The sequence below is a fragment of the Neovison vison genome, chromosome 10 (genome assembly GCF_020171115.1).
Source record: "Neovison vison isolate M4711 chromosome 10, ASM_NN_V1, whole genome shotgun sequence".
NCBI classification, from domain to species: domain Eukaryota; kingdom Metazoa; phylum Chordata; class Mammalia; order Carnivora; family Mustelidae; genus Neogale; species Neogale vison.
The window spans coordinates 45,758,423-45,785,532 of NC_058100.1; the positions used below are offsets into that span (position 1 = coordinate 45,758,423).

At 45.4% G+C, this 27,110-nt stretch overlaps 1 protein-coding gene and 1 long non-coding RNA gene across 2 annotated transcripts in view; both read right to left on the minus strand.

Moving 5' to 3' along the window:
• The window catches only part of PTPN14 (protein tyrosine phosphatase non-receptor type 14), a 161,641-nt gene extending 153,832 nt beyond the window's left edge, over positions 1-7,809 (minus strand). The window contains exon 1 of the mRNA XM_044267194.1: positions 7,337-7,809. The gene's annotated coding sequence lies outside the window, so the exon portion shown is untranslated. The remainder of the gene's footprint in view (positions 1-7,336) is intronic.
• Positions 7,810-14,681: 6,872 nt separating this feature from the next.
• LOC122918136 overlaps positions 14,682-27,110 on the minus strand; it is a 34,999-nt gene continuing 22,570 nt past the window's right edge. The window contains exons 3-4 of the long non-coding RNA XR_006386563.1: positions 17,199-17,306; positions 14,682-14,866 (exon numbers count right to left, since the gene is read on the minus strand). This is a non-coding gene — a long non-coding RNA (uncharacterized LOC122918136). The remainder of the gene's footprint in view (positions 14,867-17,198; positions 17,307-27,110) is intronic.

The window sequence follows — 27,110 nt, forward strand, 5'->3', positions numbered from 1 at the left end:
GCAGAACCCTGGGGAACATAAATCTGAAAGAAATCAGAGGGCCATTTGGGGATTATTTGCAGAGAACCTTAAATATCAAGATGAAGTATGTATAGAGTGTACACGTAATTCATAATAAATTCACTTTCATGGCCGTGAAATCTGCCATAATCCCTTTTACTTGGGAACTAAAATAATGGCAATGGCCAATCTTGTGATTTTGGGGGATAACATCAATGATATCTTTACTGCTTATTATAGTCCTATATGCAGAACAGGCTGTCTTGGTTAAGGGCAGGCTGACCAATTGGCTGGGACACAATGTCACAGAGCGTCTTTCTCTCACTTTAAAAACTAGTAACCCAGGGGCGCCTGGGTGGCTCAGCTGGTTAAGCCTCTGCCTTCCGCTCAGGTCATGATCTCAGGGTCCTGAGATGAAGCCCCCCACAACAAGCTCCCCGCTCAGCGGAAGGAGAGTCTGCTTCCCCTCTCCCTCTGCTGCTCTGCCTGCATGTGCACGTTCTCTCTCTCAAAAAAATAAATAAATAAAATATTTTAAAAAGAAAGTAACCCAGAGGTTGAATAACGAGTAATTCTGACTCTTCCTCTTTAATATAAGGTACAAAATCCATAGAAAGAAAGTTAAGCATATTCTGATCAATGTATCTAACCCTGCAAAAACTACTTTGTTTCATGCCTTGTCTTCCAAATGTTCCTCTTTCTTAATCCTTCTGTGATAGGTACACTCCCTTAATCTGCAAGGTTCCCTAGGTCTGAAAAATGAGGGGAAAAAATTATCACATTTTCAAGTTTCTAAGTAAAGCAAATAACATTAAGAAAAGAGCATCAGTGGCTTTAGAAAACAGCTTAGGGATGTGATCTCTCTCCTTAAGCGAACAACTAAGAGGTGTATATTAAGTAGCACTGATACCTGTTCAATTTTTAAAATCACAGTCATGAACATGATGGAATTTTCCCAGAGCAATGAACCTATTAGAGACTAAGTAATAAAAACTCCAGTCCATTCTCTAAAAAATAGAAATAGTAATTGTACCTACTTCATAGGGTCATTGAAAAATTTGATAAAAGCATTTCAAGTGCTATGAACACTGGGGCAGAGTCAGCGGCGACACATGTAACCATGGGTACTGCCATCCAACATCTGTACGGGGTGGAAATTCTAATTCTGAACCAAGTAGATGTGACTACTGGTGGAGAGGCTTTTAACGGAGTACCGGAGACAGAGAGATAAACATAGAATAAGACGAGACACGGCTCACTAACATGTACGTGCAAAGTGCTTTGGGACTATAAAAGCAAGAATGCCTAACTGCTGGTGGGAAGGAATGTCAGGGAAGGCGGAGCTTCGGCTGAATGCACAGGGGCTGAGCAGGTAGCCAAGGGGGGAGGTCAGTCTGGGTGGGAGGAGAACAAAGCAGAGAATTCATTGCCACCAAGTGTTAGGGCACTAGCATGGAGAGAAGGAGCAGCAGGTAATGGGAAAGGAGTCAGGGGCTAAGAAGCTTTATCATGCAGGTAGTAAGCATCAAAAGAATTTAAATAGTATTAAAAACTGTTTAAAAAAAAAAGAAGAAAAAAGAGTAGATGAGAAATATCTGATAGGCAGGCTGGAAGGCTCTTGAACAATCCACAGGCAGTGAGGACAGAGGGAAGGGAGCAAACGGAAGAGACGGTAGACGGTCTAGAGACTGTCAGGCTTCCTGGTCAGTGTTTGCAGGTCGAAGCTGAGGGGTGCTCAGAGTGACCCTTTGAGAACCCCAAGTGCCTGGCCTTGGCAGCTAAGTCAACAGACGGCCAGGTCACGGACTCAGACAGGAAATATGGAAACAGCTCACTTTGTAGCAAGAAATCAGGGAGCTCAGTTTGAGATGAAATTTAGGGACCCAGACAGAAGGAAACACCAGATACATCAAACTGTTTGGAACCAAGCGGAGGAGTCCGGATAGGCGATGATAACCGAGAAAATCCACGGAAATGGAAACGTGGTTCATGCTCTCACGGGCCTGGCGAGGGCTGCACTCAGGAACAGAATCATTCAAGCCAGTGTAGTAAAAGCCTTAAGTGGCGACCACAGGAGCCTGAGGACGGAGGCGGGTGGACTCCTGAGCTCTGTGATTCTCAAAATGCATTTAGTTGGTCAAGAACCAGGACCATTAGCCTCATCTGGGAGCTTCTTAGAAACGCCACTTCCCAAACCCCACCCCAAGCCTACCGACTCAGAAGCTGGAGTGGGCATGGAGAATAGCACCCTGTGTATTACCAAGCCCTCTAGGTGATTCTGGTGCCCACGAGAGTTTCAGATCCACTGCCTTAGCGACTGCCTCCATTATGAATGCAAAGGAGTATGGGGGGAAAAAAAAAAAAAAAGAATTCCCAGGAAATGGATTTCCAAAGATTTGAGGACTTAAGTGTAAGTAGAGGGGGAGGTAAAGGATAAAGCATTGGGAACTTTTGCTAATTTTCACCAGGGGAGTTTTTCCTGTGAGCTAAAAAATCTGTAAGGCAAATTAGATCGAGTCGGTGGGCCACACAGCAGAGCTTCCTAATTGAGGAATGTGGTTCGGTACCAAAATTTCCAACATCACAAATGCGAAGAAGATGTTCTGCTCGTCAGAGGACAGCACACTACCAGCCAACGTCTTCCTCATTTTCTCAGCAGACACATCCCAACATCAAGCATTTATGGGGATGGCCACCTAGGGATCTCTGGATAAGCGACAGGTCTCTGGGTTGAGCTAAATGACCAGGCTCAGGATGAAAGCCTTGAACCAAGCCTTATTTAGTCCCCTCAGGAACTAAGCTAAACCACCCACGTATCAAACTTTATACACGAAATTGATCTAAGAATGGACACAATGGGATTTTTTCCAGTAGCAAGGACCACGAAACAAGTCTAACAAAAGCTTGATGGGAGAGCAGAACAAAACCAAGCCAAGCAATACAGAACCAACAAGCACGAGAGAAAGGAAACTAAAACAATGTTAATTGCCATTTATAGTTCAACTAAGACGTATAACCAGCCCCAGCCCACGAGGAGTCACTATTGCCCTTTATCCCCAGCTGCTCTCAGTCCTCATCTACAAGCATTGCCTCATATCCTCCCATTCAGAATTATAAATAATTCAGAGATTATTTTCATAATCAGTGGGCACATAATATTCGGCAAAGGCATAGCTGGTCTGGGGGACACAGGCTTCCTCTCCCTCCTAGTGCAACAATCACAGCCAGATCTGCATTTTTCCTAGGCTTTCTCCCCCTGACCTCTCTAAGGGGTACCCCCTCTCATGACCTCCTGGCCTGTCTGCAATCCACATTGGGGATTCTCAACTGTAAGAACCCATTCTGCTTCAAGAACACATCTTACAGACTACCAGCATGCTCTGCTGACAGTTTTTCCAAGCTGTTCCTTTCTTCTAACAATCCCTCCTGTTGGGAGGTTGATATGAAGATCAGTGAGTTAATGTTTGTCAAATACTTTGGGCTTCTCAGATGAAAGGCAACATTAAAGTTCAAGAGACCCCAGGCTGGTATTACACCAGAAGTGTTGCAGTTGACTCTCTATTTGGGCTTCAAAGAAGGAAAGAAATCAAGGCTGCACAGACACTCCTTTGTGAAGATTGGCCAGCTTCTGCATCCAGACTAAAAGCAGGCAGATTTGTTCTCGACATTCTTTAACTGGATCACAACGTTAGAAATACAAGGATCTTTATACTAACACCCGACCCTTGTTATAGTAAGTGGTGTACAAGCCAAAGGATCCTTTTTTTTTTTTTTTTTTAAAGATTTTATGTATTCATTTGACAGATCACTAGTAGGCAGAGAGGCAGGAAGGGAAGCAGGCTCCCCGCCAAGCAGACAACCCGACTTGGGGCTCGATCCCAGGACCCCGAGACCATGACCTGAGCCGAAGGCAGAGGCTTTAACCCACTGGGCCACCCAGGGGCCCCCAAAGGATCCTTTTCTCTGCCCTTCTCTAAGTGGCTTTTCCTCCCCCAGAGCTTCCCTACTGTCCAAGCATGCAATTCTCAATCTCGTCCTACAGAGGGGCCACGTGAAAACTGCCAGCCAACACGTTTGCTTGGAGCCAAAAGACAAAAAAAAAAAAAAAGTCAAAGACAAAGCTTTATGTGTATGTTGGCATACATGTGAATTCAGGCTGCTGGAAAAAAAAAAAAATGACCCGCACAAAGAGCACATTCACGGCTACATATAACTCCAACATATAAACAGCCATTCTTGGCCCAACACCTACTCCGTGCAAGGCACCCTGTTGGGAGGGTAAGGCAGAGCGTTTCAGTGACTTCTCTGCAGACAGCCTGGCAAGTTAGATGCTCCTGGGCCCCACCTCGCAGACGAAAGAACTGAGACGCCAACGGCCTGCAAAGACTGTCCAACATTACCCAGCGAAAAAGCGGAGCTAGAATTCAAACCAAGCTACGTTTCAAGCTCCTGAAGCTGGGTCCACTACTCCAGCACAACGACAGGAAACCTGCAGAACCTCCATGGGGCTCACACAGGGCAGGGTAAATTCAATCCGTAAGGGGAGATCACAACGTCCCGTTTCAAACATTTGTTTTCATCTCCTCTTTACCAAAACTTATTTTCCCTCATTCTTTCTGAATGGGCCCAAGCAGTAGTGATTTAATTGGCTAATTAAGTATTTCATCTTATCTATCTCTTTCCCTGACCTTATCTCTAACAAAGGGCACAGCACAGCGCTGAGGCTTAGAAGGAGTTCAAATTCCCCATGACCCTTGGTGACGAAATAAAGAAGTTCAAATGCAGCATAGCCGGTGAAAAAAAACAAGCATATGGAACCCAGGTGGGCTATATCGTGCAATCAAAGGGTTTATGTTTGCTTCCCTGGAGCGAAAAAACAGAAGCACTTAATAAAGAGGAAGGACAGTGGGGGTGGAAGGCAGAGATCCTCATAATTCTTGACCCCTGGACCATCCATTCAGGACAAATATGAATTCTCTGAAAAATTCTGATTTTTCTCTGAATTCTTTAGGTTCTTCCATATTAAAATAATCTGTTCTCTTTCCATGACAGCTGTCCAGCCCACACAGTCTGCACAAACCTGAGGAACTAAAGTGTGAATAATAACGGTCTTTAAAGCCAATGACGGAAGCTGGGCAAGCAGGGGGATTAGCAAGAACGAGCTTCCTTCCCTTGAGCCTCTCAAGCAAGGCCCATACCTCCAATAAAACGCGTGTCAAGGGGCTGCTCTTGAGATAAGAGAAGGTGTTTGTGGAGGGGCTTAGATAAACACCCCAAATTGTACTCTTTCTGCTCCGATGTGCTGGCCTGAGGCTCACCGAGGCTGGACCTCTGCCACCTCAGCCAGGACCCAGCCACTGTGACGACTACAACTGCACTTCAGCCCAGTGAAGAGGCACCCTTGAAAGGCCACCCCCGTTCGGGAAGCTTCCGCGTGATAAGGGACCTTTCTAGCCAGGATCTGCGGAGTCCTGGACCATCAGCCTACACGGACCCGCTAGAAGAGCTTCTGCTACTGTCAAGTTTCAGCGGAAGGAAAAGGAATCCTGACAACCTACAAAAGCAGTAACGACCATTAAACGTAGAGAAAATGATAACAAACCCACTGACCCGGCCGTGGACTTGTTCTGCACATCGTGGCCACCCACTTAGATTAAACAGAAAAGCTGGGCAGCTCTCAGTCACTAAGGCTGTCCTTTCCACGGCAGCAGCTTTTAACCCCATCGCCAAAAGATAAGCGACTTTCATGCAAGGTTCCCAAGGGTTGCATTATCACCCACTGCCGTCAAGTGCCTCTTTAAAAGGGAATCAAGTCATTCGAATGAAAACAGGCATGGGCCAATTAGTGCCAATTCAAATTTAGACGGTCACACAACTGCTGCTTATAGAAACAGCATCGGGCGTGGAGGTGTGTCCAAAGAGACCTGTGCTCCTCTGGAGACACCCGGTTCCCATAAGTAGGCAATAAGCTTCTAGTTTAATTTCTGATATCCAGCTAGCTAGCTAGCTATCATACCCCAGATAGCTGGGTCAAACAGCTAGCTTTTTGAGCTCTTTTTTTTTTTTTTTTTTTTTAATGACTCTCATTTTGCACCAGGTGCTTCTTGTACCTGGAATGCACTCTCCTAATCACTCCCACAGGTAAGTACTCCCTTAACCCTATAAACCTAGGGCACACCTTACCCCCTCCTCTCCGAAACTGGGCCTTCCCTGCTTCTCCCAGCACTTTTCCCTCACTAGGCTGTAATTCGTGATCAGCCTGTGGGTTTCCTCCGGGAGGCTACAGTTAGAGCTTGTTTAAGTAGCTTTGTATCCTGTTTTCCTAGCACAGAGTAGAAGCTCAATACCAGGTTTGTTGAATGAATGGGTGAACCAATCCAGTTTAAGAAATTAACACATTGGTGGAAACCCTGTAACCGTATATGCAGCGAGCAGTCTAGAGATTCCTCACCTTCACAAAGAGGCTGCAACAGCCAGTTCCTGGACAGACTGAAGCACAAACCTCACAATCTCCTTGAACTGTAGGTGGGATTCGGGGTGACAGGAGCTGAAGGAAGGGGAAGGTAATGCTAGGTAGGGGCACGCTACCTCCCTATTCCCTCAAAAAGGCACAAAACCCACTTAACAAGTATTCAAAACCGAGACTCAAGGGTCACGCCAGGGAGAAAGGAAAGGCTTATTAACAACACCCTCAGAACTTGTTAATACTCAGAACTTTGAAAGTCTGAGGTGGAGATCAGTTCTGAAATTATGTGGCCACAGATTTTCCCAATGACCCAGCCCGACCACCCAAGGAGGGCCAAGAAGGCCAGGAGTTTGGTGGCAAGGCTCGGGCCTAGTGGGAGGGCATTAAAACTTCCCTCCTTCCCAAGATCCTGCCTGCGCCCCCCTCTAGGAGGCAGTGAGAAGAGGGGTGTCGGGGAGCAGCGTTCCTCTCCTGGGGGAGCAAGGGCAACGTCGTCCTCCTCTCCTCGTCTGCCCTCACCGCTTGGGTATCTTTAGCTGCCCTTTCCAGGCCCTCGCGCGGTTCCCAAAAAGCAGGAGGGTACGGAGGAGGGGGCGAGGGGGCGAGTTTCACCGCCAGCTCTTCGGACAGCGCTCACCTTCCGCCGTCACTACCCAGACAGGACGTGAGCCTCACGTCGGGCAGCTCCTACCGGGACGGAGAATGCCTGCGGCCCGGCCGCCTCGCGCCCCCGCTGCTCTGCCAGCGTCCCGGGCCGCCGATCGCAAGCTGGCGCTGCCAGCGTTGGCCCCAGTCCTCGGCCGGGCGCCCGGAGTGCCGAGGCGGCCCCCCACCTCCGGCCCGACTCCCCCCGCCGCAGACGGCGCTTACCTGCTTACATGGCCCCGTCGGTGCCCCGGAGTCCCGCGCGGAAAGGCTGTCCTCCGCGGCGGCGCCCCAATTCCCTAAGGAATTGATTCCAGTGGCTGGCGGAGGAGGGGCGGAGGGAAGGAGCCGGAGGAGGCGAAAGGGGAGGGAGGTTTCCGCTGCGATCCCGGCGCACCGACAAGGAGAAAAGGAGAACCACCTAAGCACGGGGTTGTCCCGCAGGAGGGGGGCCGGGGCCGGGAGGCCCGGGAGGATGGGCGACGTGGGAGGGGAGGGGCCGCCCGCGGCCGCTGGGTGTCTGCGGCTCCGCGGGGACCGGAGCCGGGAGGGCCGGCGGCGGAGCTAGGAGGAGCGCGGCAACCTGCCCCGGGATTGCGCCCGCTCGCTCGGGGGAGAAAAAGTTGGGCAGAACTTTCCGGGGCCGCGCGAGGCCGGGCGGCAGGAAATGCGAGCGGCCGGGAGAGGAGGGAGGAAGGGGCCGTGCGATGGGAGGGGACGGAGCAGGCGCCAGCGGCCGCGGCTCCCCCACCCCCCGGGCCGGGCGGCGGCGCGGGGGGCCGGAGGCGGAGGGAGCGCGGGGCGCGCGGCCGGGGGCGGGGAGGAATGCGCCCGGGAGGCGCGCGGCCGGACGGCGGGGCCGGAGGGGCGGCGGGGCCGGAGGGGCGGCGGGGCCGGGGGCGGGGGGGGGGGGCGTCCGCGCGGGGGAGCGCCGAAACTTGGAGCCCGAGCTCCGGGGCTGGAGGCGCGCCGGCCCCGGGGACGTCACAGCGCTGGAATCCGCGGAATGCCGGGCGGCAGGAGCTCCTTGTGCAGGCCCGGGAGAAGTCGCGCACTTTTGGTGCGGCGGCTTTGGGGAATGTTTAAAGGTGAGGGCTGAGGAGGGAGGACGAGTGAAACTCCCCGGAGTCAGAGACGTGGGAGTGGAGAGGGGAAAGCGACCACAGCCGACACGACCTAGCGCCGCTGCCGGCGGGGGCAGGGACGGGGGCGGGAAGGAAAAAATCCCACTTCGACCTTCGAAAACCGCAGGGGCGGGGCAGAGGCCGCAACCCGCCCGCTCCGGCCGAGAGCGAGGACGGTGCGTCTCTTCTTGGGGGAAGCCCTCCCAGCCGGACGTCCCAAAGCAGCCACTGCACGGAGGGGAGACAGCCCAGGAGAAAGGTGGCCTCCCCGAGCAGGCAGCCCCAGGGTTGTCCCTCCGGGACACCAGGAGTCTCTGCGTCCTGCACCTGGGGTCTTAACTCCCCCGATCTCTGCTCTCCCCCAGCGCCCGCGATCGCAAAAAGCAGTTTCTGTGTGCTGGGAGCTGAAAGAGGTCGTCTCCTCGGTTCTTTCCGCGCCACAGCCTCGCCCCACCCTGCCCGGGTGGGCACTGGGAGGGAACTTCCTTAGCGCTTTCGGAGGTGGAGTTCGCGCGACGCCGCGGCTCGATGGAAAAAGCACCCAGCCTGGCGAAGGAACCTGGGTCCAGGACCTGCCCTGCTCTGCCTGTGACCGAAGGGATGACTGAGGAGTATCCCAGCCCCTGAAAGCCTTGGCTTCTCGAGCTGCAAAATCATTTTTCATCTCTCCGTGGGCCTTCGCGTTGCCAAAAACAGGTTTTAGGGGTCTGTTATCTGAGACTCACAACCCAGTGCTTTCAACCGTTCTTAGGTTGAAAAGGGGCCTTGAAGTCCTTGTCACAGAAGATGTCCCAAAAGACTTCAGTGACCCACCACTCATGCAAAAATCTGGATCTCTTGCGGAAGAGAACTGGAACCAAGAAACAAAACATGTTGTGCCCATCATGTACCAGTTGGTGGTGACTGACTTCTCCAACGGAGTATCTGCCAACCTCCAGAACAATAAAGAAGTCCAGAAGGCCCCAGAGGGATGGAAGGAAAAGACTGTAGAGAATTAAACATCAGTTTCTCAAACTTGCAAGGAAGCTGGATACTGAAGCTGTATGGACTTGCTGGATTTCCAAAGAAAGTCGCGGAACGCTTTGCTGTGCTCCGGGAAGCATGGAAAGCGCTTTTTATGTGCACCTGTATTGTTATCCCATTTCCTAGATGAGAAAAGTGAGGACTGAAGAAATCACCCGTCTTACCAAGGGTTCCACAGTTTGTGAAATATGGTAATAGACCCCAGTCTGGCCCCAAAATGCAAGCTCTTAAATTCTTCAAAATTTGACCAAAATAGGATGAAAATTATCAATGAGGGAATACCTGCAGGCTCTCAAAGGAACACAGACGCGAGGCCTCTTGGGGCCTAGGAGGAAAAGATGTGGCCTTTGTGTATTGTAGCTCTGCCATGCCTAACTCCGAGCACAGCTTGCAGAGACAGTTGGGGTGTTACAAGAGCAAAGGTTGCGTGTAGACATACGATTCTGGTTCTGCCTCTGATTAGCCACGTGACCCTGAACAAGCCACTTCACCCCTAGGCCTAAGTTTATTTTTTAAGTGGAGTGTGACATGGAGGTCAGAGTTTGGTTGAATTACTTCATCTCTGAGGTCTTTCCCCAGTCTGAACTTGAATGAACGTCTACTCCTCCAGGCCAATGGCATGCAGGGATGGAGGAAACTCCGTGATAAAGCAAGGATGTCTTGGGGAGAGGACTGTTTTCACGCCGCCTTTGGAATCAAAATGAATGTTGGGAATGTTGCTGAGTGTTCTACGGCCAAAACAAAACACACAGACACACACACTCATATTTAGCACTGTCTGTAGCCTCATTTTAATTTAAATAATTTTACTTCTAGATTTAAAAAAAAACCGCACACATCAATTTAAAAGCCTGTATGAAATACATCTGACCAGCCACTTTTCTCTGTCTTTAGAGCACAGAAGAGCAATGCTACAAGTTATATATTTTTTATTTTTTTTAAGATTTTATTTATTTGACAGAGAGATCACAAGTAGGCAGAGAAGCAGGCAGAGAGAGGGGGAAGCAGGCTCCCTGCTGAGCAGAGAGCCTGATGCAGGGCTCGATCCCAGGACCCTGAGATCATGACCTGAGCTGAAGACAGAGGCTTAAACCCACTGAGCCACCCAGGTACCCCAACAAGTTATATTTTTTAAATAGGATGTCCAATGTGACGTGAAGAAAGCCTTTCATTCTCTAAATAAATCTTTAAAAGTCACAAGCTACTTTCAGAAACATTGAAAAAGAAAATTCCCAAGTCTACATCATACTCATCTCCTTCATAAGCATCAGAAGGTACAGAATGGTTGATGGCCGGGGTCCCAAACACATCACTGCAGATTGACTTTAAAACTCTGTAGTTTTAGGAACTTGTCAATATTAGATTGCCTCCAAAATACTTTAACTTTTTCTAAGCCTGATTCACACTATAAATACGGGCAGAATCTCGCGGGCCTTCATGATTCCTCCCCTTCAATATATTCCTCAGACTAATTTATTAATTTTATACGTTCAGAAACACTGAAATCACTTGAAAGCAAAACAAAACAAGTTCACCAATCAAAGCAAACTGGAAACTGAGCAGGCTCTTTTAGGAAAAGTCTTAGGGACATTCTAACAAAGTTAAAATCATGTATATTATTTGTGTATTTGTTTTTTTTTTTTAAGATTTTTTTTAATTTATGTATTTGACAGCGGTCAGAAGTAGGCAGAAAGGCAGGCAGAGAGAGAGGAGGAAGCAGGCTCCCTGCTGAGCAGAGAGCCCAAAGTGGGGCTCGATCCCAGGACTCTGTGATCATGACCCGAGCCGAAGGCAGAGGCTTAACCCACTGAGCCACCCAGGCGCCCCTGTGTATTTGTTTTTATCCTTACTCTAATTCCAATTCCTAAAAGAATATTTGGAAGCTTACAATAATACTAGGAATGAATAATGGGGAGCTTTTAAAAAATATACATGCTCTCTGTATGCCCTGCTCCCCATATCTTACCTTATTCCCTGAGTCTAGGGTGGAGGCTTTGGTTGGTGTCTGTGTATGTGTATCCGTCATTTTTTTGGACAGTATTTTATAGAGACATAACTCACATTCAATCAAAAGCAGTGTCTTAGGTGTATACACCACTTGATGATTTTTTTTCCAAATACATCCATATGACCATCACCCAGTCCAAGATACAGAAAATGTCCACCAGCACAAAAATTTCCCTCCTGTGACTTTTCAGTCAGTATCAGCTTGCCAGGCTAACTTCTACCACCAAAGAGAAGTTGAATAGTTTTGCTAGTTCTCAAACTTCATATAAATGGAATTACAGTGTGTGTGTGTATACACATATCACTGTTTGCTTATCCATTCTATGGATGTATTGGGCAGGTATATTTTGAAAACGTTTCCCAAGTGCTTCTGTTATACGGGCCCCGTCTAGCTCTGAACCACTGACTTAACAGCAAAAATGTAATAAAAGACGCCTAGCTTACTAACACAAAGACACATTAAGCAGCAGAGAAGGAAAGAAAGAGAACACTTTGGGGGAACCAAATTTAAGAATCCCTTAATTGTAGTATACATTCAGAGCTCCTTGCTAATGAAAACAAATTAGTGAGTTGTGATATGAACTTCTCGTTATCTAGTGATTTTTTTCCAGGTACCCGATTCTGCAGAGCTGTTGTGTGCAGCGCCCTTCCTCGAATGAGAAGAGTCTGGAGCGTGAATGTGTGAAAGGCACCCTCGGGCATGGTACCCTGTGGTGACCGTGGTATTACGAGTTCTCCCTTTACGGACCTGCCTTAGAAAAATCATTTCTGACGCAGAAGACTGAGCCCTTCTTCCCTCATGGTACATCTTTGAGGCTTTTACTTTGGGGGGGGAGAAGAGACCATATCCCAGCCTTTCACCAGGTTGACTAAACCAGTAAGTCATGTCCTTCTAAAATGCTGAGGAAAGAATGAGGGACTTGTTCAGAAGAACGACCAGATGGAAGTGTAGACCTTTGTTCAGATTTGCTCTCAAGGCTCTTTTTGGAGGCCCTCCATGCCTGCCCCCCTTTTATGTCACATACTGTCTATTTGTCATCTGTCCTGATGTCTTGCACTTGCATTCCTGTCGTGCCCTCCTCTCTGGCCACTGACCCCTGTGGTCATTCCCTCTCTGTTTTACTTCTCTTTCCTTGACCCACTCCTCAGCAGAAGGCTCTTTCCCTCCCCAAGGGACTGACTACTTCCCGACCTGAACCGAAGAAGAAAGGGCCCCCATTCCCATGCCTGTCAACCTAAGCCACCAGTGAATTATTTCCTTGTTACTTCCTTCTGGAAAGAATGTCAAACATTTTTATGTCATATTTTTTTTTTCAGGCTGGGAGGGGAGAGATGAATACGTCCTTCCGAGACGCTGTGCCAGCTCTTTTGGTAACTACAGTTGACCACACGGGCAGTGATCTCAGCTCTCTGGACGTGAGGCAGATGCGCTCTTGGCAGATCCTAGTCTTTGCAATGAGAATGTGCAAGATTCAGCCAGTTGGGTTTCCCTTTAAAAAGTCTATACAACAACAGCGTCTATTCGTCAAGTACATTCTAGCAAGAGTCATTCACGTGCATAATTGGTACCTGCAGCAAGATCTAAAAGAAAGAAAACCTGGGCAGTATTAAGGGCCTTGCCAGTTTCAATGTATTTGTTACCCTTCTCTGTTCCTCTCACCTGGGCTTGCAGACGCCTTTGAAACCTGTTTTAGAGGTACAAGCTTCCTGATCACGTTCACTTGGCTCAGCTTGCTGACTTTCCCCACCTCCCCCAGCCCCAATATTGCCTTCCAGCTTTTCCAGGCTTGATAGGAAACACACAGTTTCTCTCCCTACTCACCGGCATATGCACGGACGCATCAAATCCCCACCTGCATCCTCTGTGTGGCATGCGGCTAACGAAAAGCTTACCCAAGCCTTATTGCTTCAGACTGTGTTATCTGGAAAAGGAGGCTTTTACCTTCCCTGTAATCTCTTCTAGGAGAGCTTTCTCACTGCGATTTAAACAATTTTAAACTTTATAATAGAATAGAGTCGTTTAAAATAGAAAACATTTTTCATAGTCATTTGCATAGGATAGTTAATCTTAAAAACTGTAAGGTTGAGTGCAGCAGATTGGGTAGGCAACGTCAACTGTCTTACTAGAAATTTCTTTGGTTTAAGAACAAAACCCCACTTCAGATTGTTCAGGCAAAAAGGGAGTATATTGGCAGGATGCTGGAACATGCCATGGAATCCATAAGAAAGAAGGGTGGGACCAGAGAACCATGAAGATACTCTGCTTTTCTCCCCCTGTCTGCCTTTGCCCATAACCAGGCTTCATGGCTATGTGATCCTAGGCAAATAACTCTCCCCTGAATTTCCTCAGAAAGGGGAGTGATGTTAAAAGGCGAAACGATAAACATACCTGGTTCGTAGAGTTGTCGTCATGATTAAATCAGTCAACATGTGAAAAATTCTTAAAATAGTACAGTACCTGATACAAACTAAGCTCTCAGTATTACCTATCAATGATATCATCAACCTCCTTCTGTCTCTGCAGGCTGGTTTTCTCTCCTTCAGCAGGGACTAAATCACAAATCCAAATTCTCAAGAGAAAGAACATGGCTCGAGTTGTCAACCAGGGTCTTAGAGAAGGAACAGGCTGCTCTGGCCAGACCCGGCACTTTGTGTGGGAAGGACAGTTCCCAGAAAGGAGAGAACGGCTGGAAGAAGGGGAACCCACAATGGGGAAACCACACCAATAAGGGAAGGAGGGAAGGGAGAAATTGTTTACTAAATCGAAGTCATAGGAAGCCTTCTGTTTATTCTGTAACTATCTGCGCAATCTATGCGAAGGGTCAAATACGGCTCCTCATGTGTAGAGAAGAAGGTGACCCACTCAGGAGGGAAATGACCTAGGGTAGAAGGTAAGGGAACCAATATCCATTGAGCACTTGTTATGCTGTAGGTAGGAGACTAGGTTCCATTGACATATAATCAGAAGTAATCCTTGTGACAGTGTTCAGTTGTTATAAACTGAATTATGTTCCTCCAAAATTCATGTTGAAGTCCTAACCCCCAAATATCACCATATTTGCAAGTAAGACCTTTGTGGAGATAGTTAAGGTTAAATGAGGTCATAGAGGTAAGACCCTAATCCAATAGGACCAAACAGGAGGGAGAGACACCAGAGCTTCTCTCTCTTTGTGCATGCACAGAAGGGCCATGTGAGGACATAGCAAGGAAGAGAGCAAGGTGAGAGGTCTCACCAGCAATTAACACTGCCAACACCTTAACCTTGGACTTCCAGTCTCCAGAACTGTAAGAAAATCAATACCTGTTGTTTAAGCCCCAGCCCCCATCTGTAGTACTTTGTAATTGCGCCCTGGGCAGACTAATACATTCAGGTTACTGTTTGTTGTTGCTTCACAGAGAAATAAATTGAGATCTCACAACATTAGGCACCTTTTACTTAGACATGTACGAAGACAGAAAGTGCCTCAGTGAATGGTAGAACCAAGATTCACACGTCGTCAGTTCTTATTCTGAAGTTCCTGTTCATCTTCATCCATTGTGTTGCTGCAAAGAATGTCAAGTACCCTGGTATGTCAGGACTGGGGTTAGGCGGTGGCTGAATCTGGATGGGGTGGTAAAAACAGGAAACACAATCATCAGGATGGAGTGTGTTCTAAGTTCCCATGACAGTGATTTACCAGGGGACGGCTCTACCCGGCTGATGTTAAATTGTGCTGATGAGAAGACATATAGCCAGAGTATTTGCCTTCAGTTGTTTCAAATCCTTCCTTTCCCATGTTCACCTGAGTGTCCACGGCAAAAGGGGAAGTGGAAGCTGCTGTTAGAAGATCAGACAGCAGATCCTTTCAAAGAACGTTAACACCTTGCTACTGTTCCTCCCATTGGCTCCTGAGATGCCTACGAGTTAATGTTCTCATCGCCCAGCCTCGTGAGGTCCAGGAAGTGGCAAGTCGGGTCTTCAATCCTTCTAGCACACAAGAGGTTGCTTTTGACTAGCACGAAGTCAAACTTTCTGGGAGTGTGGACTCATTGCTGTTCAGGACAGCAATCTCAAAAGGCCAGAAATACCCTAATTTCTAAAAATAATGAGTTAGGACTCTCCCGTCCCATGAACTGAACTAAACATTTTTTCATCCTGTGTATATCCCTGCCTGGCCCAGCTCTTAGGAAGGCACACAGCTGTAGACTTGGCCATGGCTGGCCAAGGAGCCATCAACACCCTCGCTGAGCTGCACGGGGGCAGGTACAAGATAGCTATAATTATCCCCATTTAATCTTCTCCAAAATATCTGCCTGTTGCAATTTTGTGGCGTGACAGTGGGAAGAGGTGCCAAGTGGCTAAGAATAACTGGGATAGAAAAATTCCGAGGGCAATCTTAAAATTATTGTTGACAGGAGATAAAGAAAGGGTTGGTCAGGCACACTCTTATAGGAAGTCAAGTCAACCAGGACATTTCGGATTAAAAAAGTCAACAGACTCTCCTCCACATGACACACATTTTTCAGTCTTTTCCCACCAACCTCAGAAGAAAAATATTTGGAGCTGGGGGGGGGTCTGTCTTGACCTTCTCATAATTCTGGTGTTCAAAATACTGGGGCCAGTCCAGATGTGGCTTCTCTTTCTGACATTGTCTCCTTTTACTAGTATTTCTAGCTGCACAAAACCTCCGAAAATGTACCCAATGGGAGAAAGTTGGGCTACTCTCTTTTGGGCCACGGACTTTTCTCCTTCTGGGAGTCCTAGATGACAAATCTAAATAAAGAGGTGGCAATTTACTGGTTTATTCCCCCTGCATCTCCTTAGTTCTGGGCTTATTTTTAAATGTAATTTTAAATTAAAAAAAAATTTTAATTTGACAGAGAAAGAGATCAAAAGTAGGCAGAGAGGCAGGCACAGAGAGAGGGGGGAAGCAGGCTCCCTGGTGAGCAGAGAGCCCGACTCGGGGCTCGATGCCAGGACCCTGAGATCATGACCTGAGCCGAAGGCAGAGGCTTAAGCCACTGAGCCACCCAGGAGCCCCTAAATGTAATTTTAAATGTAATTTCCAGGTGACATTGTCGGCAAGTAATAAGGCAAACTGAACTACCAGATTCAGGGAGGTGAGGAATGGACAGACTGCAAATCCAGAGGTAACTGGAAAGTAAAATAGCACGGTGTGTTGGTTTCTGACATGGGCAGTTGCAGCCAGCTCACCCCTGGGAGAGGGATGGGAGATGAAAGGAATCTTCTACTGTGATTAGCGAAAAGGAACAACCCTTGCCCGGGGAGGGAAGGATCAGGTCGTGTTTAGGATGCCTTTCTAAAGAACATGGGCACCCCAGCCTGCAGGGGTGAGATAGGGTTACCTACGCGTATGGGCAGGGCTGTGCACGAGAATCCAAGGGCACTAAATCAAACCCTCCCCTAGGACCTGGCTGCTTCCTGGCCACCTCCCCTCGACTAAGGGGTGACTCAGAGTGTGCCTGGCGCTGGGACTTCAAACATTTCCGAGTAATTCCCATGGACCTGGACAAGGGCAATTAGAGGGCTGGTTTGGAATGACCACCATGGATCAAAAAAGCCTTCCTGTGGCTCGCAGGCAGAAGGCAATTGCCTAGGAGGCTCAATTTTGAGGTGTCTTCTGCTCAACCAGAGGGCAGAGGTGTCTTCTAACGTGCTAAGTCGTAGGAGCCAGAAAGAATGAACTAACGGAAAAGGGCACATGTTGGGCTTCCCTCCATGGCTGGCACCCCTGATTTAGTGAGTATGCAAAGGCAAGGTTTTCAAATGGTGAAAGAGACACTGAATTTTTAGTGACAGATGAAGACCTAAATGATCTCGCCATTGGCTCCCTCTCTCATGTAATTTCCAACCACGCTTCCCCGGTTCTCTCTGCTCCCGAGCAAGGTACTGGCAATCTGCCATCCCTTGGACATGCTGAGTTCACTCTCACCTCAGGATCTTTGCACTTGCTGTCCACCCCGCAAACACACTCCTCCAGGTGTTTCCTGGCTTGGTCACTCAGTCACTTCATTCCTTGCATAGGCCTTTCCCAGCCGTCCTGTCAAAATAGGACCTTGTTGCCACCCATTCTCTATTCCTTTACCCTGTTCTAATGTCACAGTAATACTCACGCTACCTCACATCATATTATTTATTAATATTTATTTATTGCTTTTCTTCCCTTCCCCCACCCACCTTCTACCCCAGAAAAGCCATCACTTTAGAAATTTTTGTCTGTTTTGTATTCTACTGTGTGGTGAATAGAAAATCTTCAACAAATATTTATTGAATTTTTAGATAAATACACAATTGTATTTTTTTTCCCTAAAGATTTTATTTATTTATTTGACAGACAGAGATCACAAGTAGGCAGAGAGGCAGGCAGAGAGAGAGAGGAAGGGAAGCAGGCTCCCCACTGAGCAGAGAGCCCGATGCAGGGCTCGATCCCAGGGCCCTGAGACCATGACCTGAGCGGAAAGCAGAGGCTTAACCCGCTGAGCCACCCAGGCGCCCCACAATTGTATTATTTTTAATGTGAGTATATGCATTTATTTTCCTGTGCTTAGCATCCTACCTATATTATATGATTCCATCTTTACAACAACCCTACGAGGTTGGGGTCCCGTTGGCCATTTACAGACGAAGAAAATGAGGAGTAGCAAAAGGAAGTGACTTGTCTGTTTTTGTTGTTGTTTTTAGGCTGCGGTTTCTGTGTTTTGGGGGTTCCAATGTTTATTTTGAAAGACCTCAGTCACATCGAGTGGAGACATCTAGACTTATCCCCAGCTCCTACCACATTGTCTCCCTCAGTTCATGCAGTGGCTCCCTTCTGCTTGCTTTACACCCGCCCCCTCTTTCTGCCCTATCCCTAACGTCATTCTCCTCCTCCTCCAGACTGGCATCTGACGTGCAGATCCAAGGCAGTAAACAGCTGTCCAGGGTATGTACTCCAGCTAGCTTGCCTGGGCTGACCTCCTGGCTTTGCCATTCACTAGCCGTGTGACATTAGGAAATTCGTGGTCACTATTGCTTGAACTATTGGCCTCCTTCCATTTCCTTTTGTTCTTCTGGTGTCCCTAACAGATGGACTTTGACACTTGTCTAATTCCCCAAATTTCTCTTCTCTTTCTTTTCCATGCTTTGCCCTATCCTTTCCCCATGCCTCCTGGGAAAACTCTGTGCCCCCCCCAACCCCCACTCACATATTTACCAGATATTTTCATTATTTAAACAATCCATTGAATTATTTATTTGATAACTATAGGATTCTTTAAATTTTAACTTTATTTTTTCAGCTTTCTTGAGATGTGATTGACAGAATTGTGAGATATTTCAGGAGTGCAACGTGATGATGTGATAAACATGTGCATTCAGCTAATATATCTATCCTCTCCTATACTCACTTTTTTGTGTGTATGGGAACATTTTTGGTTCTGCTCTCTTAGCCAATTCCAATTACACAATACAGTGTTATCAACTATACTCACTGTTTTATACATGAGATCCTCAGACCTCATTCATCTGGTAACTGAGAGTCTGTACCCTTTTACCAAACTCTCCCTATTTCCCCCAGACCCCGGTCCCTGGCAACCACTGTTCTACTATCTGTTTCTACGAAATTTAACTTTTTTTTTTTTTTAGATTCCACGTATAAATGATATTGTGCAGTACTATCTTTCCCTGTCTGCCAGAATTCATTCTTAATCATTTTAAAAAATTGGGGCGCCTGGGTGGCGAGTCCCGCATCGGGCTCTCTGCTCAGCGGGGAGCCTGCTCCCCTCTCTCTCTCTGCCTGCCTCTCCATCTACTTGTGATCTCTGTCTGTCAAATAAATGCATAAAATCTTTAAAAAATATATTTTATTTGGGGTGCCGGGGTAGCTCAGTGTGTTAAAGCCTCTGTCTTCAGCTCGGGTCATGATCCCAGGGTCCTAGGATCGAGCCCTACATCAGGCTCTCTGCTCAGCGGGGAGCCTGCTTCCCTCTCTCTCTCTCTCTGCCTCTCTGCCTACTTGTGATCTCTGTCAAACAAATAAATAAAATCTTTTAAAAATTAAAAAAATATATATTTTATTTATTTATTTGAGAGAGAGGGAGAAATCAAGAGCAAGGAGGAGGAGCAGGGCGAGAGGAAGAAGCAGGTTCCCCGCTGAGCAGGGAGCCCAAAGTGGGGCTCAATCCCAGGACCCTGAAATCATGACTCGAGCCGAAGGCAGATTCTTAACAGACTGAGCCACCCAGGTGCTCCCATTCTTAATAATTCCAATTCTTTTATCCGGCTGCTTATTCTCACTTTCCGTTCCCAGTAAATTCTCTCATCTCTTCAAGTATATTTATTATTCTGTTTTTAACTGCTGTTTCGGTTTTCCATGAGCTCTGCTTTCTCTGGCTTAAGTTGCCCAGTTTGTTGTTCTCGAACCTTACAGTTCTCAGAATCCGCCCGCTGAACTTAGCCCTGATCCTTTGGAGCCGTTAGCTGCCTTGATTCATAAACTGCACCCACGGAGAGGGGCAGACGTCCAGCAAGATCGTGCTTCTCCAAGTGAATCGGTCTGTGTATTTGTGGTCACAGGCCTTTGTGGGAGACACGTGAGATTGTGCTCAACAGCTCTCTAAGGATCCTCTGAATAATCTCTTACTGGAGGCAGCCACTCTGTTTTACAAGTGGATGCCCACAGGAGGGTGACAGCAGGGATGGGTGTGGGCAGAGAGGGGTTCTCAGGGTCTGGTCAAACCCTCTGTACTTAGGGTCTTTTGCTTATAACCGTACCAATATAAAAATTTCAGAGCTCTGCCTTGTGGCTCCCCACTGCTTCGATGCTCCTCCTTTATCCTGGCCCCGCAGGAAGTACCGGTAGGAAGGGGGGCATCTGCATAGTGCAATACAGGGATGAGGAAAGGGCAGAACTGAACATTTTCCCCCAACCGTGGTCCCTATTTGTGACCCAAGGCCCTCCTAGTTTCCCTGCCAGTCGACAGAATCAACCTCAATCTACCCCAAGAATTTCCGGGGCCAGTCACTGAGAACAGCTCTCCAGTCCGTCCTTGTTTGCGGCATCTCTTCAGGGGAGAATATGGTGCGGCTGTGTGTCTGGCCTGGGCCGCTCTGCTGTCTTGCTGCACATTAGAGCCCTGTACTTTTGACAAGATCACCAAGCTGGGGAGTGATGGGATTCGAACTCTAGTCTCTTTTCACTCCATAGCTTGTGTTTTAACCCCAACCCTCAGGGTTTGTTGAAAGAGGATTGGGTCAAAATTGCCCATCCCACAAAAAAAAAAAATTCATTCCAGATATTTCCCACTAAATGGAACCTGGATCCTTAGAGAAATGGTAGACTCCAGGTCTGAGGAAAGAAACACACAAGAGAACTATCAAAAGAACACTCAGGTCAGGGCACCTGGTTGGCTTAGGCGGTTGAGGGCCTGACTCCTGACTTTGGCTTGGCTCATGATCTTGGGGTCCTGGGATCCAGCCCTGCATGGAGCTCCACGCTAGGCAGGAGTCTGCTTCAGGATTCTCTCCCTCTCCCTCTGCCCCTCTTCTAGCTCAGGCGCCCCTGCACTTGGGCTCTCTCTCACATAAATAAATAAATATTAAAAAAAAAAGACTCAGGAACCGCCTTGAAGAGAGTCTCAGTGACCAAAGATGGGTAAATTTTTGTGTCAATAAAGATAATAATGGAAATTATGTGTAACGTTTCAACTGTGTTTAACTCTGCGTTTGTCAAATGATATGAGGAAAAAAACGAATAAGTCACCACTAAAACCAACTCATTATTTTGAAAAATGATAAATGGAGAGATACAAATAAACCATCTTGTCTGTCCTAAAAAATTATACCACTGGTAATCAAGTAGAAGATGAGAAGGATTTTTTCATTATGGAAATACCTTAGATAATAAATAGAAGGCATGATAAAATTAGAGTATCATCATTTTGCCACCTCAGATAAAGTAAGAATCTAGACACAGGCTTCAGCAGTGGCTAATATCACAAAAAGAGACATTAAACTATTACTATTTTGCTTTGAGAAAGATAACCTGCATCTGACCAAACCTCTAGAATAGATTCAGCTAATAGCTGTCAATTACTCTCTCTCTCTCTCTCTCTCCACACACACACACACACACACACACACACACACAGAGCCAGGAATATGAACAAACCTTAAAGATGCAATCAGCAAAATGTAAGAAGTAGAAAACTCTAGAAGCTAGTGGAGGGGGAGGGGCAGAGAAAGAGAGAGACTCTTAGGCAGGCTCTACACTCAGCACAGAGCCTGATGCAGGATTTGATCTCACAATCCTGAGAGTGAGACCTGAGCCAAAATCAAGTCAGCCACTTAACCAACTGAGCCACCCAAATGTCCCCAGAAGAAAAAAAAATTTTTTTAAATAAATACATTTCAGTGATAAGGGAAAGAAATAGAAGTATAGATTAAAAGAGACTTAAAAGACGTGTCACCTATCCCAACATGTGACCTTATTTGTATCCTAATTTAAATAAACTCTTAAAAAAGCTGTTTATGCCTTTTATGAGGACATTTGAATACTGAATAGATATTAAGGAATTATTGTAAAATTTTTGAGATACACTAACTGGAATGGTTTTTATGTTAACAATAGAGAGTGCCCTTCTCTTAGAAATATGTATTGAAATACCTATAGTTAAATGTTATATCTGGGGTTTGTTTCCAACAAAGACAGAGGTGGGAAATGAATAGGAATATGTATAAAACAAGACTGTCAATGAGTTGATGATTGTTGAAGCTGAGTAATGACTATACGGGAGTAATGACTATAACGATTCTGGTTAATTTGTATAAATATGAAATAATGAAGTTAAAACTTAATAACAAAAGTTTATAAATATATATTACAAAAATAATGTGTTTTCATTTCAAACAATATTGAAGTATTTAATTAAAAGGTAGATTATCGGGGCACCTGAGTGTCTCAGTGGGTTAAAGCCTCTGCCCTCATCTCGGGTCATGATCCCAGGGTCCTGGGATCGAGCCCCGCATCGGGGTCTCTGCTCAGTGGGGAGCCTGCTTCCTCCTCTCTCTCTCTGCCTGGCTCTCTGCCTACTTGTGATCTCTATCTGTCAAATAAATAAAATCTTTTAAAAAAAGGTGGATTATCTGTTTTTACATTCCATTTCCATTTTAATATTCACTGGAGATACTCATTTTAATTCTATATTGATACAGACAAAGGTTTTATGTGTTTTGAATATATATTTTTTTCTTTTTTCCTTTTCCCCCTTAAGTGCAGGAAAAAGCCAAGGTTAAGTATGAGCTACTACAAAATGCTGTGAGTCATCCTACATTTTGGGTGAGACATATACCAGATTTTCTTTTTTAAGTCTAAAAGAATGTGTTTTAAGTCTAAAAGAACTGTTAACAACACAGGAGAAAATAAAATTTTCATTTGCATGATATTTGAGATTTGGACTTATCAGAGTAAGTTCAAAGGTACCTCAGTTTGGAGAAGAGACAATATAAAAATTTCAAACTTATGGGGTGCCTGGGTGACTCAATCAGTTGGGCGTCTGCCTTCAGCTCAGGTTATGATCTTGGGGTCTGGGATCAAATTCCCTATCAGGCTCCTTTCTCTGTGGGCAGCCTACTTCTTCCTCTCCCTGTGTCCACCCGCCTCGTGCACACACACATACTCTCTCTCTCTTAAATAAATAGATAAAATCTTTTTAAAAATTTTTTCAAAATTAGAAAACAAATTTTTTTAGATTGGACAGAAGGAATTTTCACTAAAAACTAGTAACCATAAGTATAAGAAAAGGCTCCTTCAAAATATGAACAGACTGTTGATTTTAATTTTTTAAAAAAGATTTTATTTATTTATTTGACAGACAGAGATCACAAGTAGGTAGAGAGGCAGGCAGAGAGAGAGAGGGGGAAGCAGGCTCCCCGCTGAGCAGAGAGCCCCATGCGGGGCTCAATTCCAGGACCCTGGGATCATGACCTGAGCCGAAGGCAGAGGCTTTAACCCACTGAGCCTCCCAGGTGCCCCAATTTTTAAATTTTATTAAATTTATACATAACACACCCCATGGTCTATGATCTGGATTTGAAATTGGGACACCTAAATTTTTAGGTAAGCTCTGTATAGCTCATCCAACTAACTGGTCAATCCTATCAATTTAGTTTTGTAAACGATTTGTTTCCCCTAGAATCATTCCATTAAAAAAAACTGATAAGTTAATCATAGTAGACTGGTCCAGGAAAGAAGAGAAAAGAAAGCTCAGCAACCATACACATATAAATAGAGACCAAATATCATAACCACACGAGTCTTATTTAAAAACAGAGAGAAACACTTCGTGTGTACGTCTTATTATTTCTCCTCTGACAAGAAGCAGGAAGATGGACTTGTAGGGCCTTTTGCACGCCAGGAACCACCTACTCCCACCCATCTGCCAAGCCAGCTCCATATGTTCTATAAAGCCAACAGAATCTTTTTGTGATATTTTTCCCAATTAAAGAAAGCATCTTTTCTACCCAGTTTTCTGGGACTCCTTATAAACATTTTCATGATTGTATTTATGTTAAATTTAATCTTTTTCTTACAGACTATATTCAGATGAACTATATTATTTTCTGGGTACATAGTCGATCTTAACCTTATTCCAGAAATATTTAATAATCCCTTACTCTTTGCTAAGTCCTGATAATACACAGTTGAGTGAGACATGTTCCATCTTTAGACAGAAACTGGTCTTTGTTGTCGCATTTTGATACCTTCCTATGACTAATAACAGCATTTTGAATCAATACATGCTTTTTGATAAAGATGGATGATGTGGGTTTTTTAAATAATAGAATATGAGGAGAATGTTCAATAGCTTGTTTTCTTGAAGGAGGATTATTACATTCTCCTGTCTCCTTCAGTTTAAAAGAGAAGCTTTCAAATTAAATGAGACTTGGCATAAAACTTCCAAAAAAAAACATTATGGCATCATCAAGTCATGAAAACAGGATTGGGATTTGAGAAAACAATCCTTAGTAGGAGCATGGAAATATCATGTCTGGCTAAAACAGCACTTTGTTGTACAAACTGTAAATGAAAGCCATTTGAAAGATTTTAACTGCAGAACTCCTAGGATTTGAAAATCATTCAAAGGAAAAAAAAAACAGTGCTATAACAAGGAACACAAATTTGTAATTTATATAGTAGCTGTTCTGTAAAGTTACTTACATCTTTATGCGTGTTTCATATATATATATGACTGAATAGTTGCTTTTATTGATCTGCAATCGGCAAAGCCAGTGTGGGAAGCAAGTACTCTAGAGAAATAATTTGAGAAATGCCCTGTATTTATGGATAATTAGTCATTTCTTAACCAAAGTCTGTTACCAAGAAAGTAAATATTAATACACGGCTACAAAACTATCAATTTCCCCCCAAAATGCACAGAAATACGTGAGTTGTAAAAAACTGGGAGGGTAAGGATTTGTGATTCATGTAGAAGAGACACCCCTACCACCGCACCCCCCCGCTGCTGGAACACGCAGTTCTAGCCTCATTCTATGACACATGGTAAACTCCCCAGTGTCTCAGCAAGGGTTTGAAAGGGGAGAAAGTGACTTTTTTTTTCGGTAAGACATGTGGGATTTCATCAGAGTAGCTGAGCAGGGCCTCACTTTGAAGAAAACCTAATATAAAAATTCCCACCTTATGAAATAAATATAATTGGGGATTATTTCCTACTCAGGGTCAATCACTAAGGCTATAACCACTGGCTAATTTATATTATGTGCATCAGTATTGGGTCTAAGTAGGCACATACTATTTACACGGATTCACACACACACAGAATTTAGGGTCAGAGCTTGAGGTTAGACGTGAGTGACATTACTATAAGCTAAACACTGGCCATCGAACTCTATGATGCTCTTAGAGCTCCCTGTTTCCCAGATTATACATGAAGGGGAATTGGCCTGAAGTCTCTTTTACCTCTAAAATTGTAAGATTCTTCAAGATTTCTGAGACAAGTCTTCTGCTGCATCTGTGGCTTTAGAAGTTCATACTTCCCTCATATGTTCCTTACTGCAAACCTCCTATTTTGATGGACCAGTGCTCTAGGAACCACGCAAGGAGTGAAGTCCATGTGATTCTAGACCTGTAGTTACCGTACATCTGGATTTTTATGGACCCATCAATCATAAGCCACCTTTTGAACACCAGTACAGAAGTCCATGGAAGTACTGAAGCATTCTATAAAGAAACTAAAATTATGGTTTACAAATACAAAATAGTGGTTTGTCTTTTTTAAAATCCCCCCAAAAGTAAGTGAATACATAAAATATTCTCAATGTCTTGGGTGTTCTCATATAGTTTCTTAAATTTGCAGTGCCTGCCACCACTTGTCTATTGAGGGAGGGGAGCAGTAAAAATGGACAGCAAATTAATATATCTGGAAAAACATAGAAGACCACTGACTTTTAGTTCACTAATTTATTTATGCCCGGAAATTTAGGACTGCAATTTTCCATTCTTACGTAAACTATCATCACTTGTTAATTCAACAACAATATCTTGAACTGTTACTATGTTCCAGGTCTTGTGCTGGGCCTAGATCCAAGACGTTGCAAACACACAGGCTCTTTGCCTCATGAGAGTGAGAGCTAGAACAGACCTAAATGTTAAATAAATATTTATAGCAAATATATTCATAATTACAAGTTTTGCTAAATGTAATGAGGAAGAAAACAATAGTAAAAGAGAGAATGTCTCCCAACCTAGAATTTGGGATCCTTGAATCTTCAAAACAAGTCACCTTTTGTATAAGGTGCTTCCTATACATTAGACACCATACCTGAGGCCAGGCTGGGGAATGCAGAACACCCTGTCTCTCCTTTCCCTATCTCTCTTTTCCTTTCTCATCCCCAAGTACCCACGTACCAACTTCTTTCCTTCCTCCTCCTTCAGAACGAGCAAACAAACAGGCCCCCATTTACATCCAATTATGAAAATCAATACTTAGGAAGTCCAGGGCTCTCCTGGAAATGAGCCATGGGAAGTAATCTACTTGTTATCAATGTGTGTGAATGTTAAGCAAGAGGCATGAAATAAATAAGCAGACATGTCGGACATCAGAACTCAGGGTGGTAGGCCAGGTCCCAAACCCTATACTCATTTTTCTGTCCTTATTTCCCTTGGTTTCTTGGCAGCATTTCACACCGTTGATTACCAGCTCTTTCTTGAAACATAGTCCCCTTGGCACACTCTCCCCACTCCCTCCCCCATTTCTCTACCCACCTCTTTTCCACTCTATCTCTAAATGTTGGAATTATGCAGGGTTCAGTCCTGGGCACTCTCTGTCCTTGATAAATTTCCTTCTCTCCTTGATTAATCACGTCTATTCACGTGGCTTCAAATATCATCAGTGAATGATGACTCTCAAATGTATATCTCATGCTGAAATCTCTTTTCTGAGCTCTATATTAAAACTGAATTCTTTTTTTTTTTTAAGCAAGCTCTACTCCCAATATGGGGCTCAAACTCATGACCCCAAGATTAAGAGTTGCATGCTTCACCAGTTGAGCCAGCGAGGTACCCCAAAACTAATTCTTTATTCACATTTTTAAAATCCTGTTCCTCTTTCAGTCTATCCCGCTGTATTTAGTATCACCACCATCCACCCAGCTGTACCAGTCAGAAACCTAGGAGCATCCTTGATGTCCTAACTTCCTACCTTCTTCATGTCTGCCATCATATAACCTTGAATCAGTCCACATCTTCTCATCACCTCTCCCAGCACAATGGGCCAAGCTAGCATCATTTCCCACCTGGACCACTACAGTAATCTAAGAGTTTGCCCACATTCCATTCCCCATAAGGCAG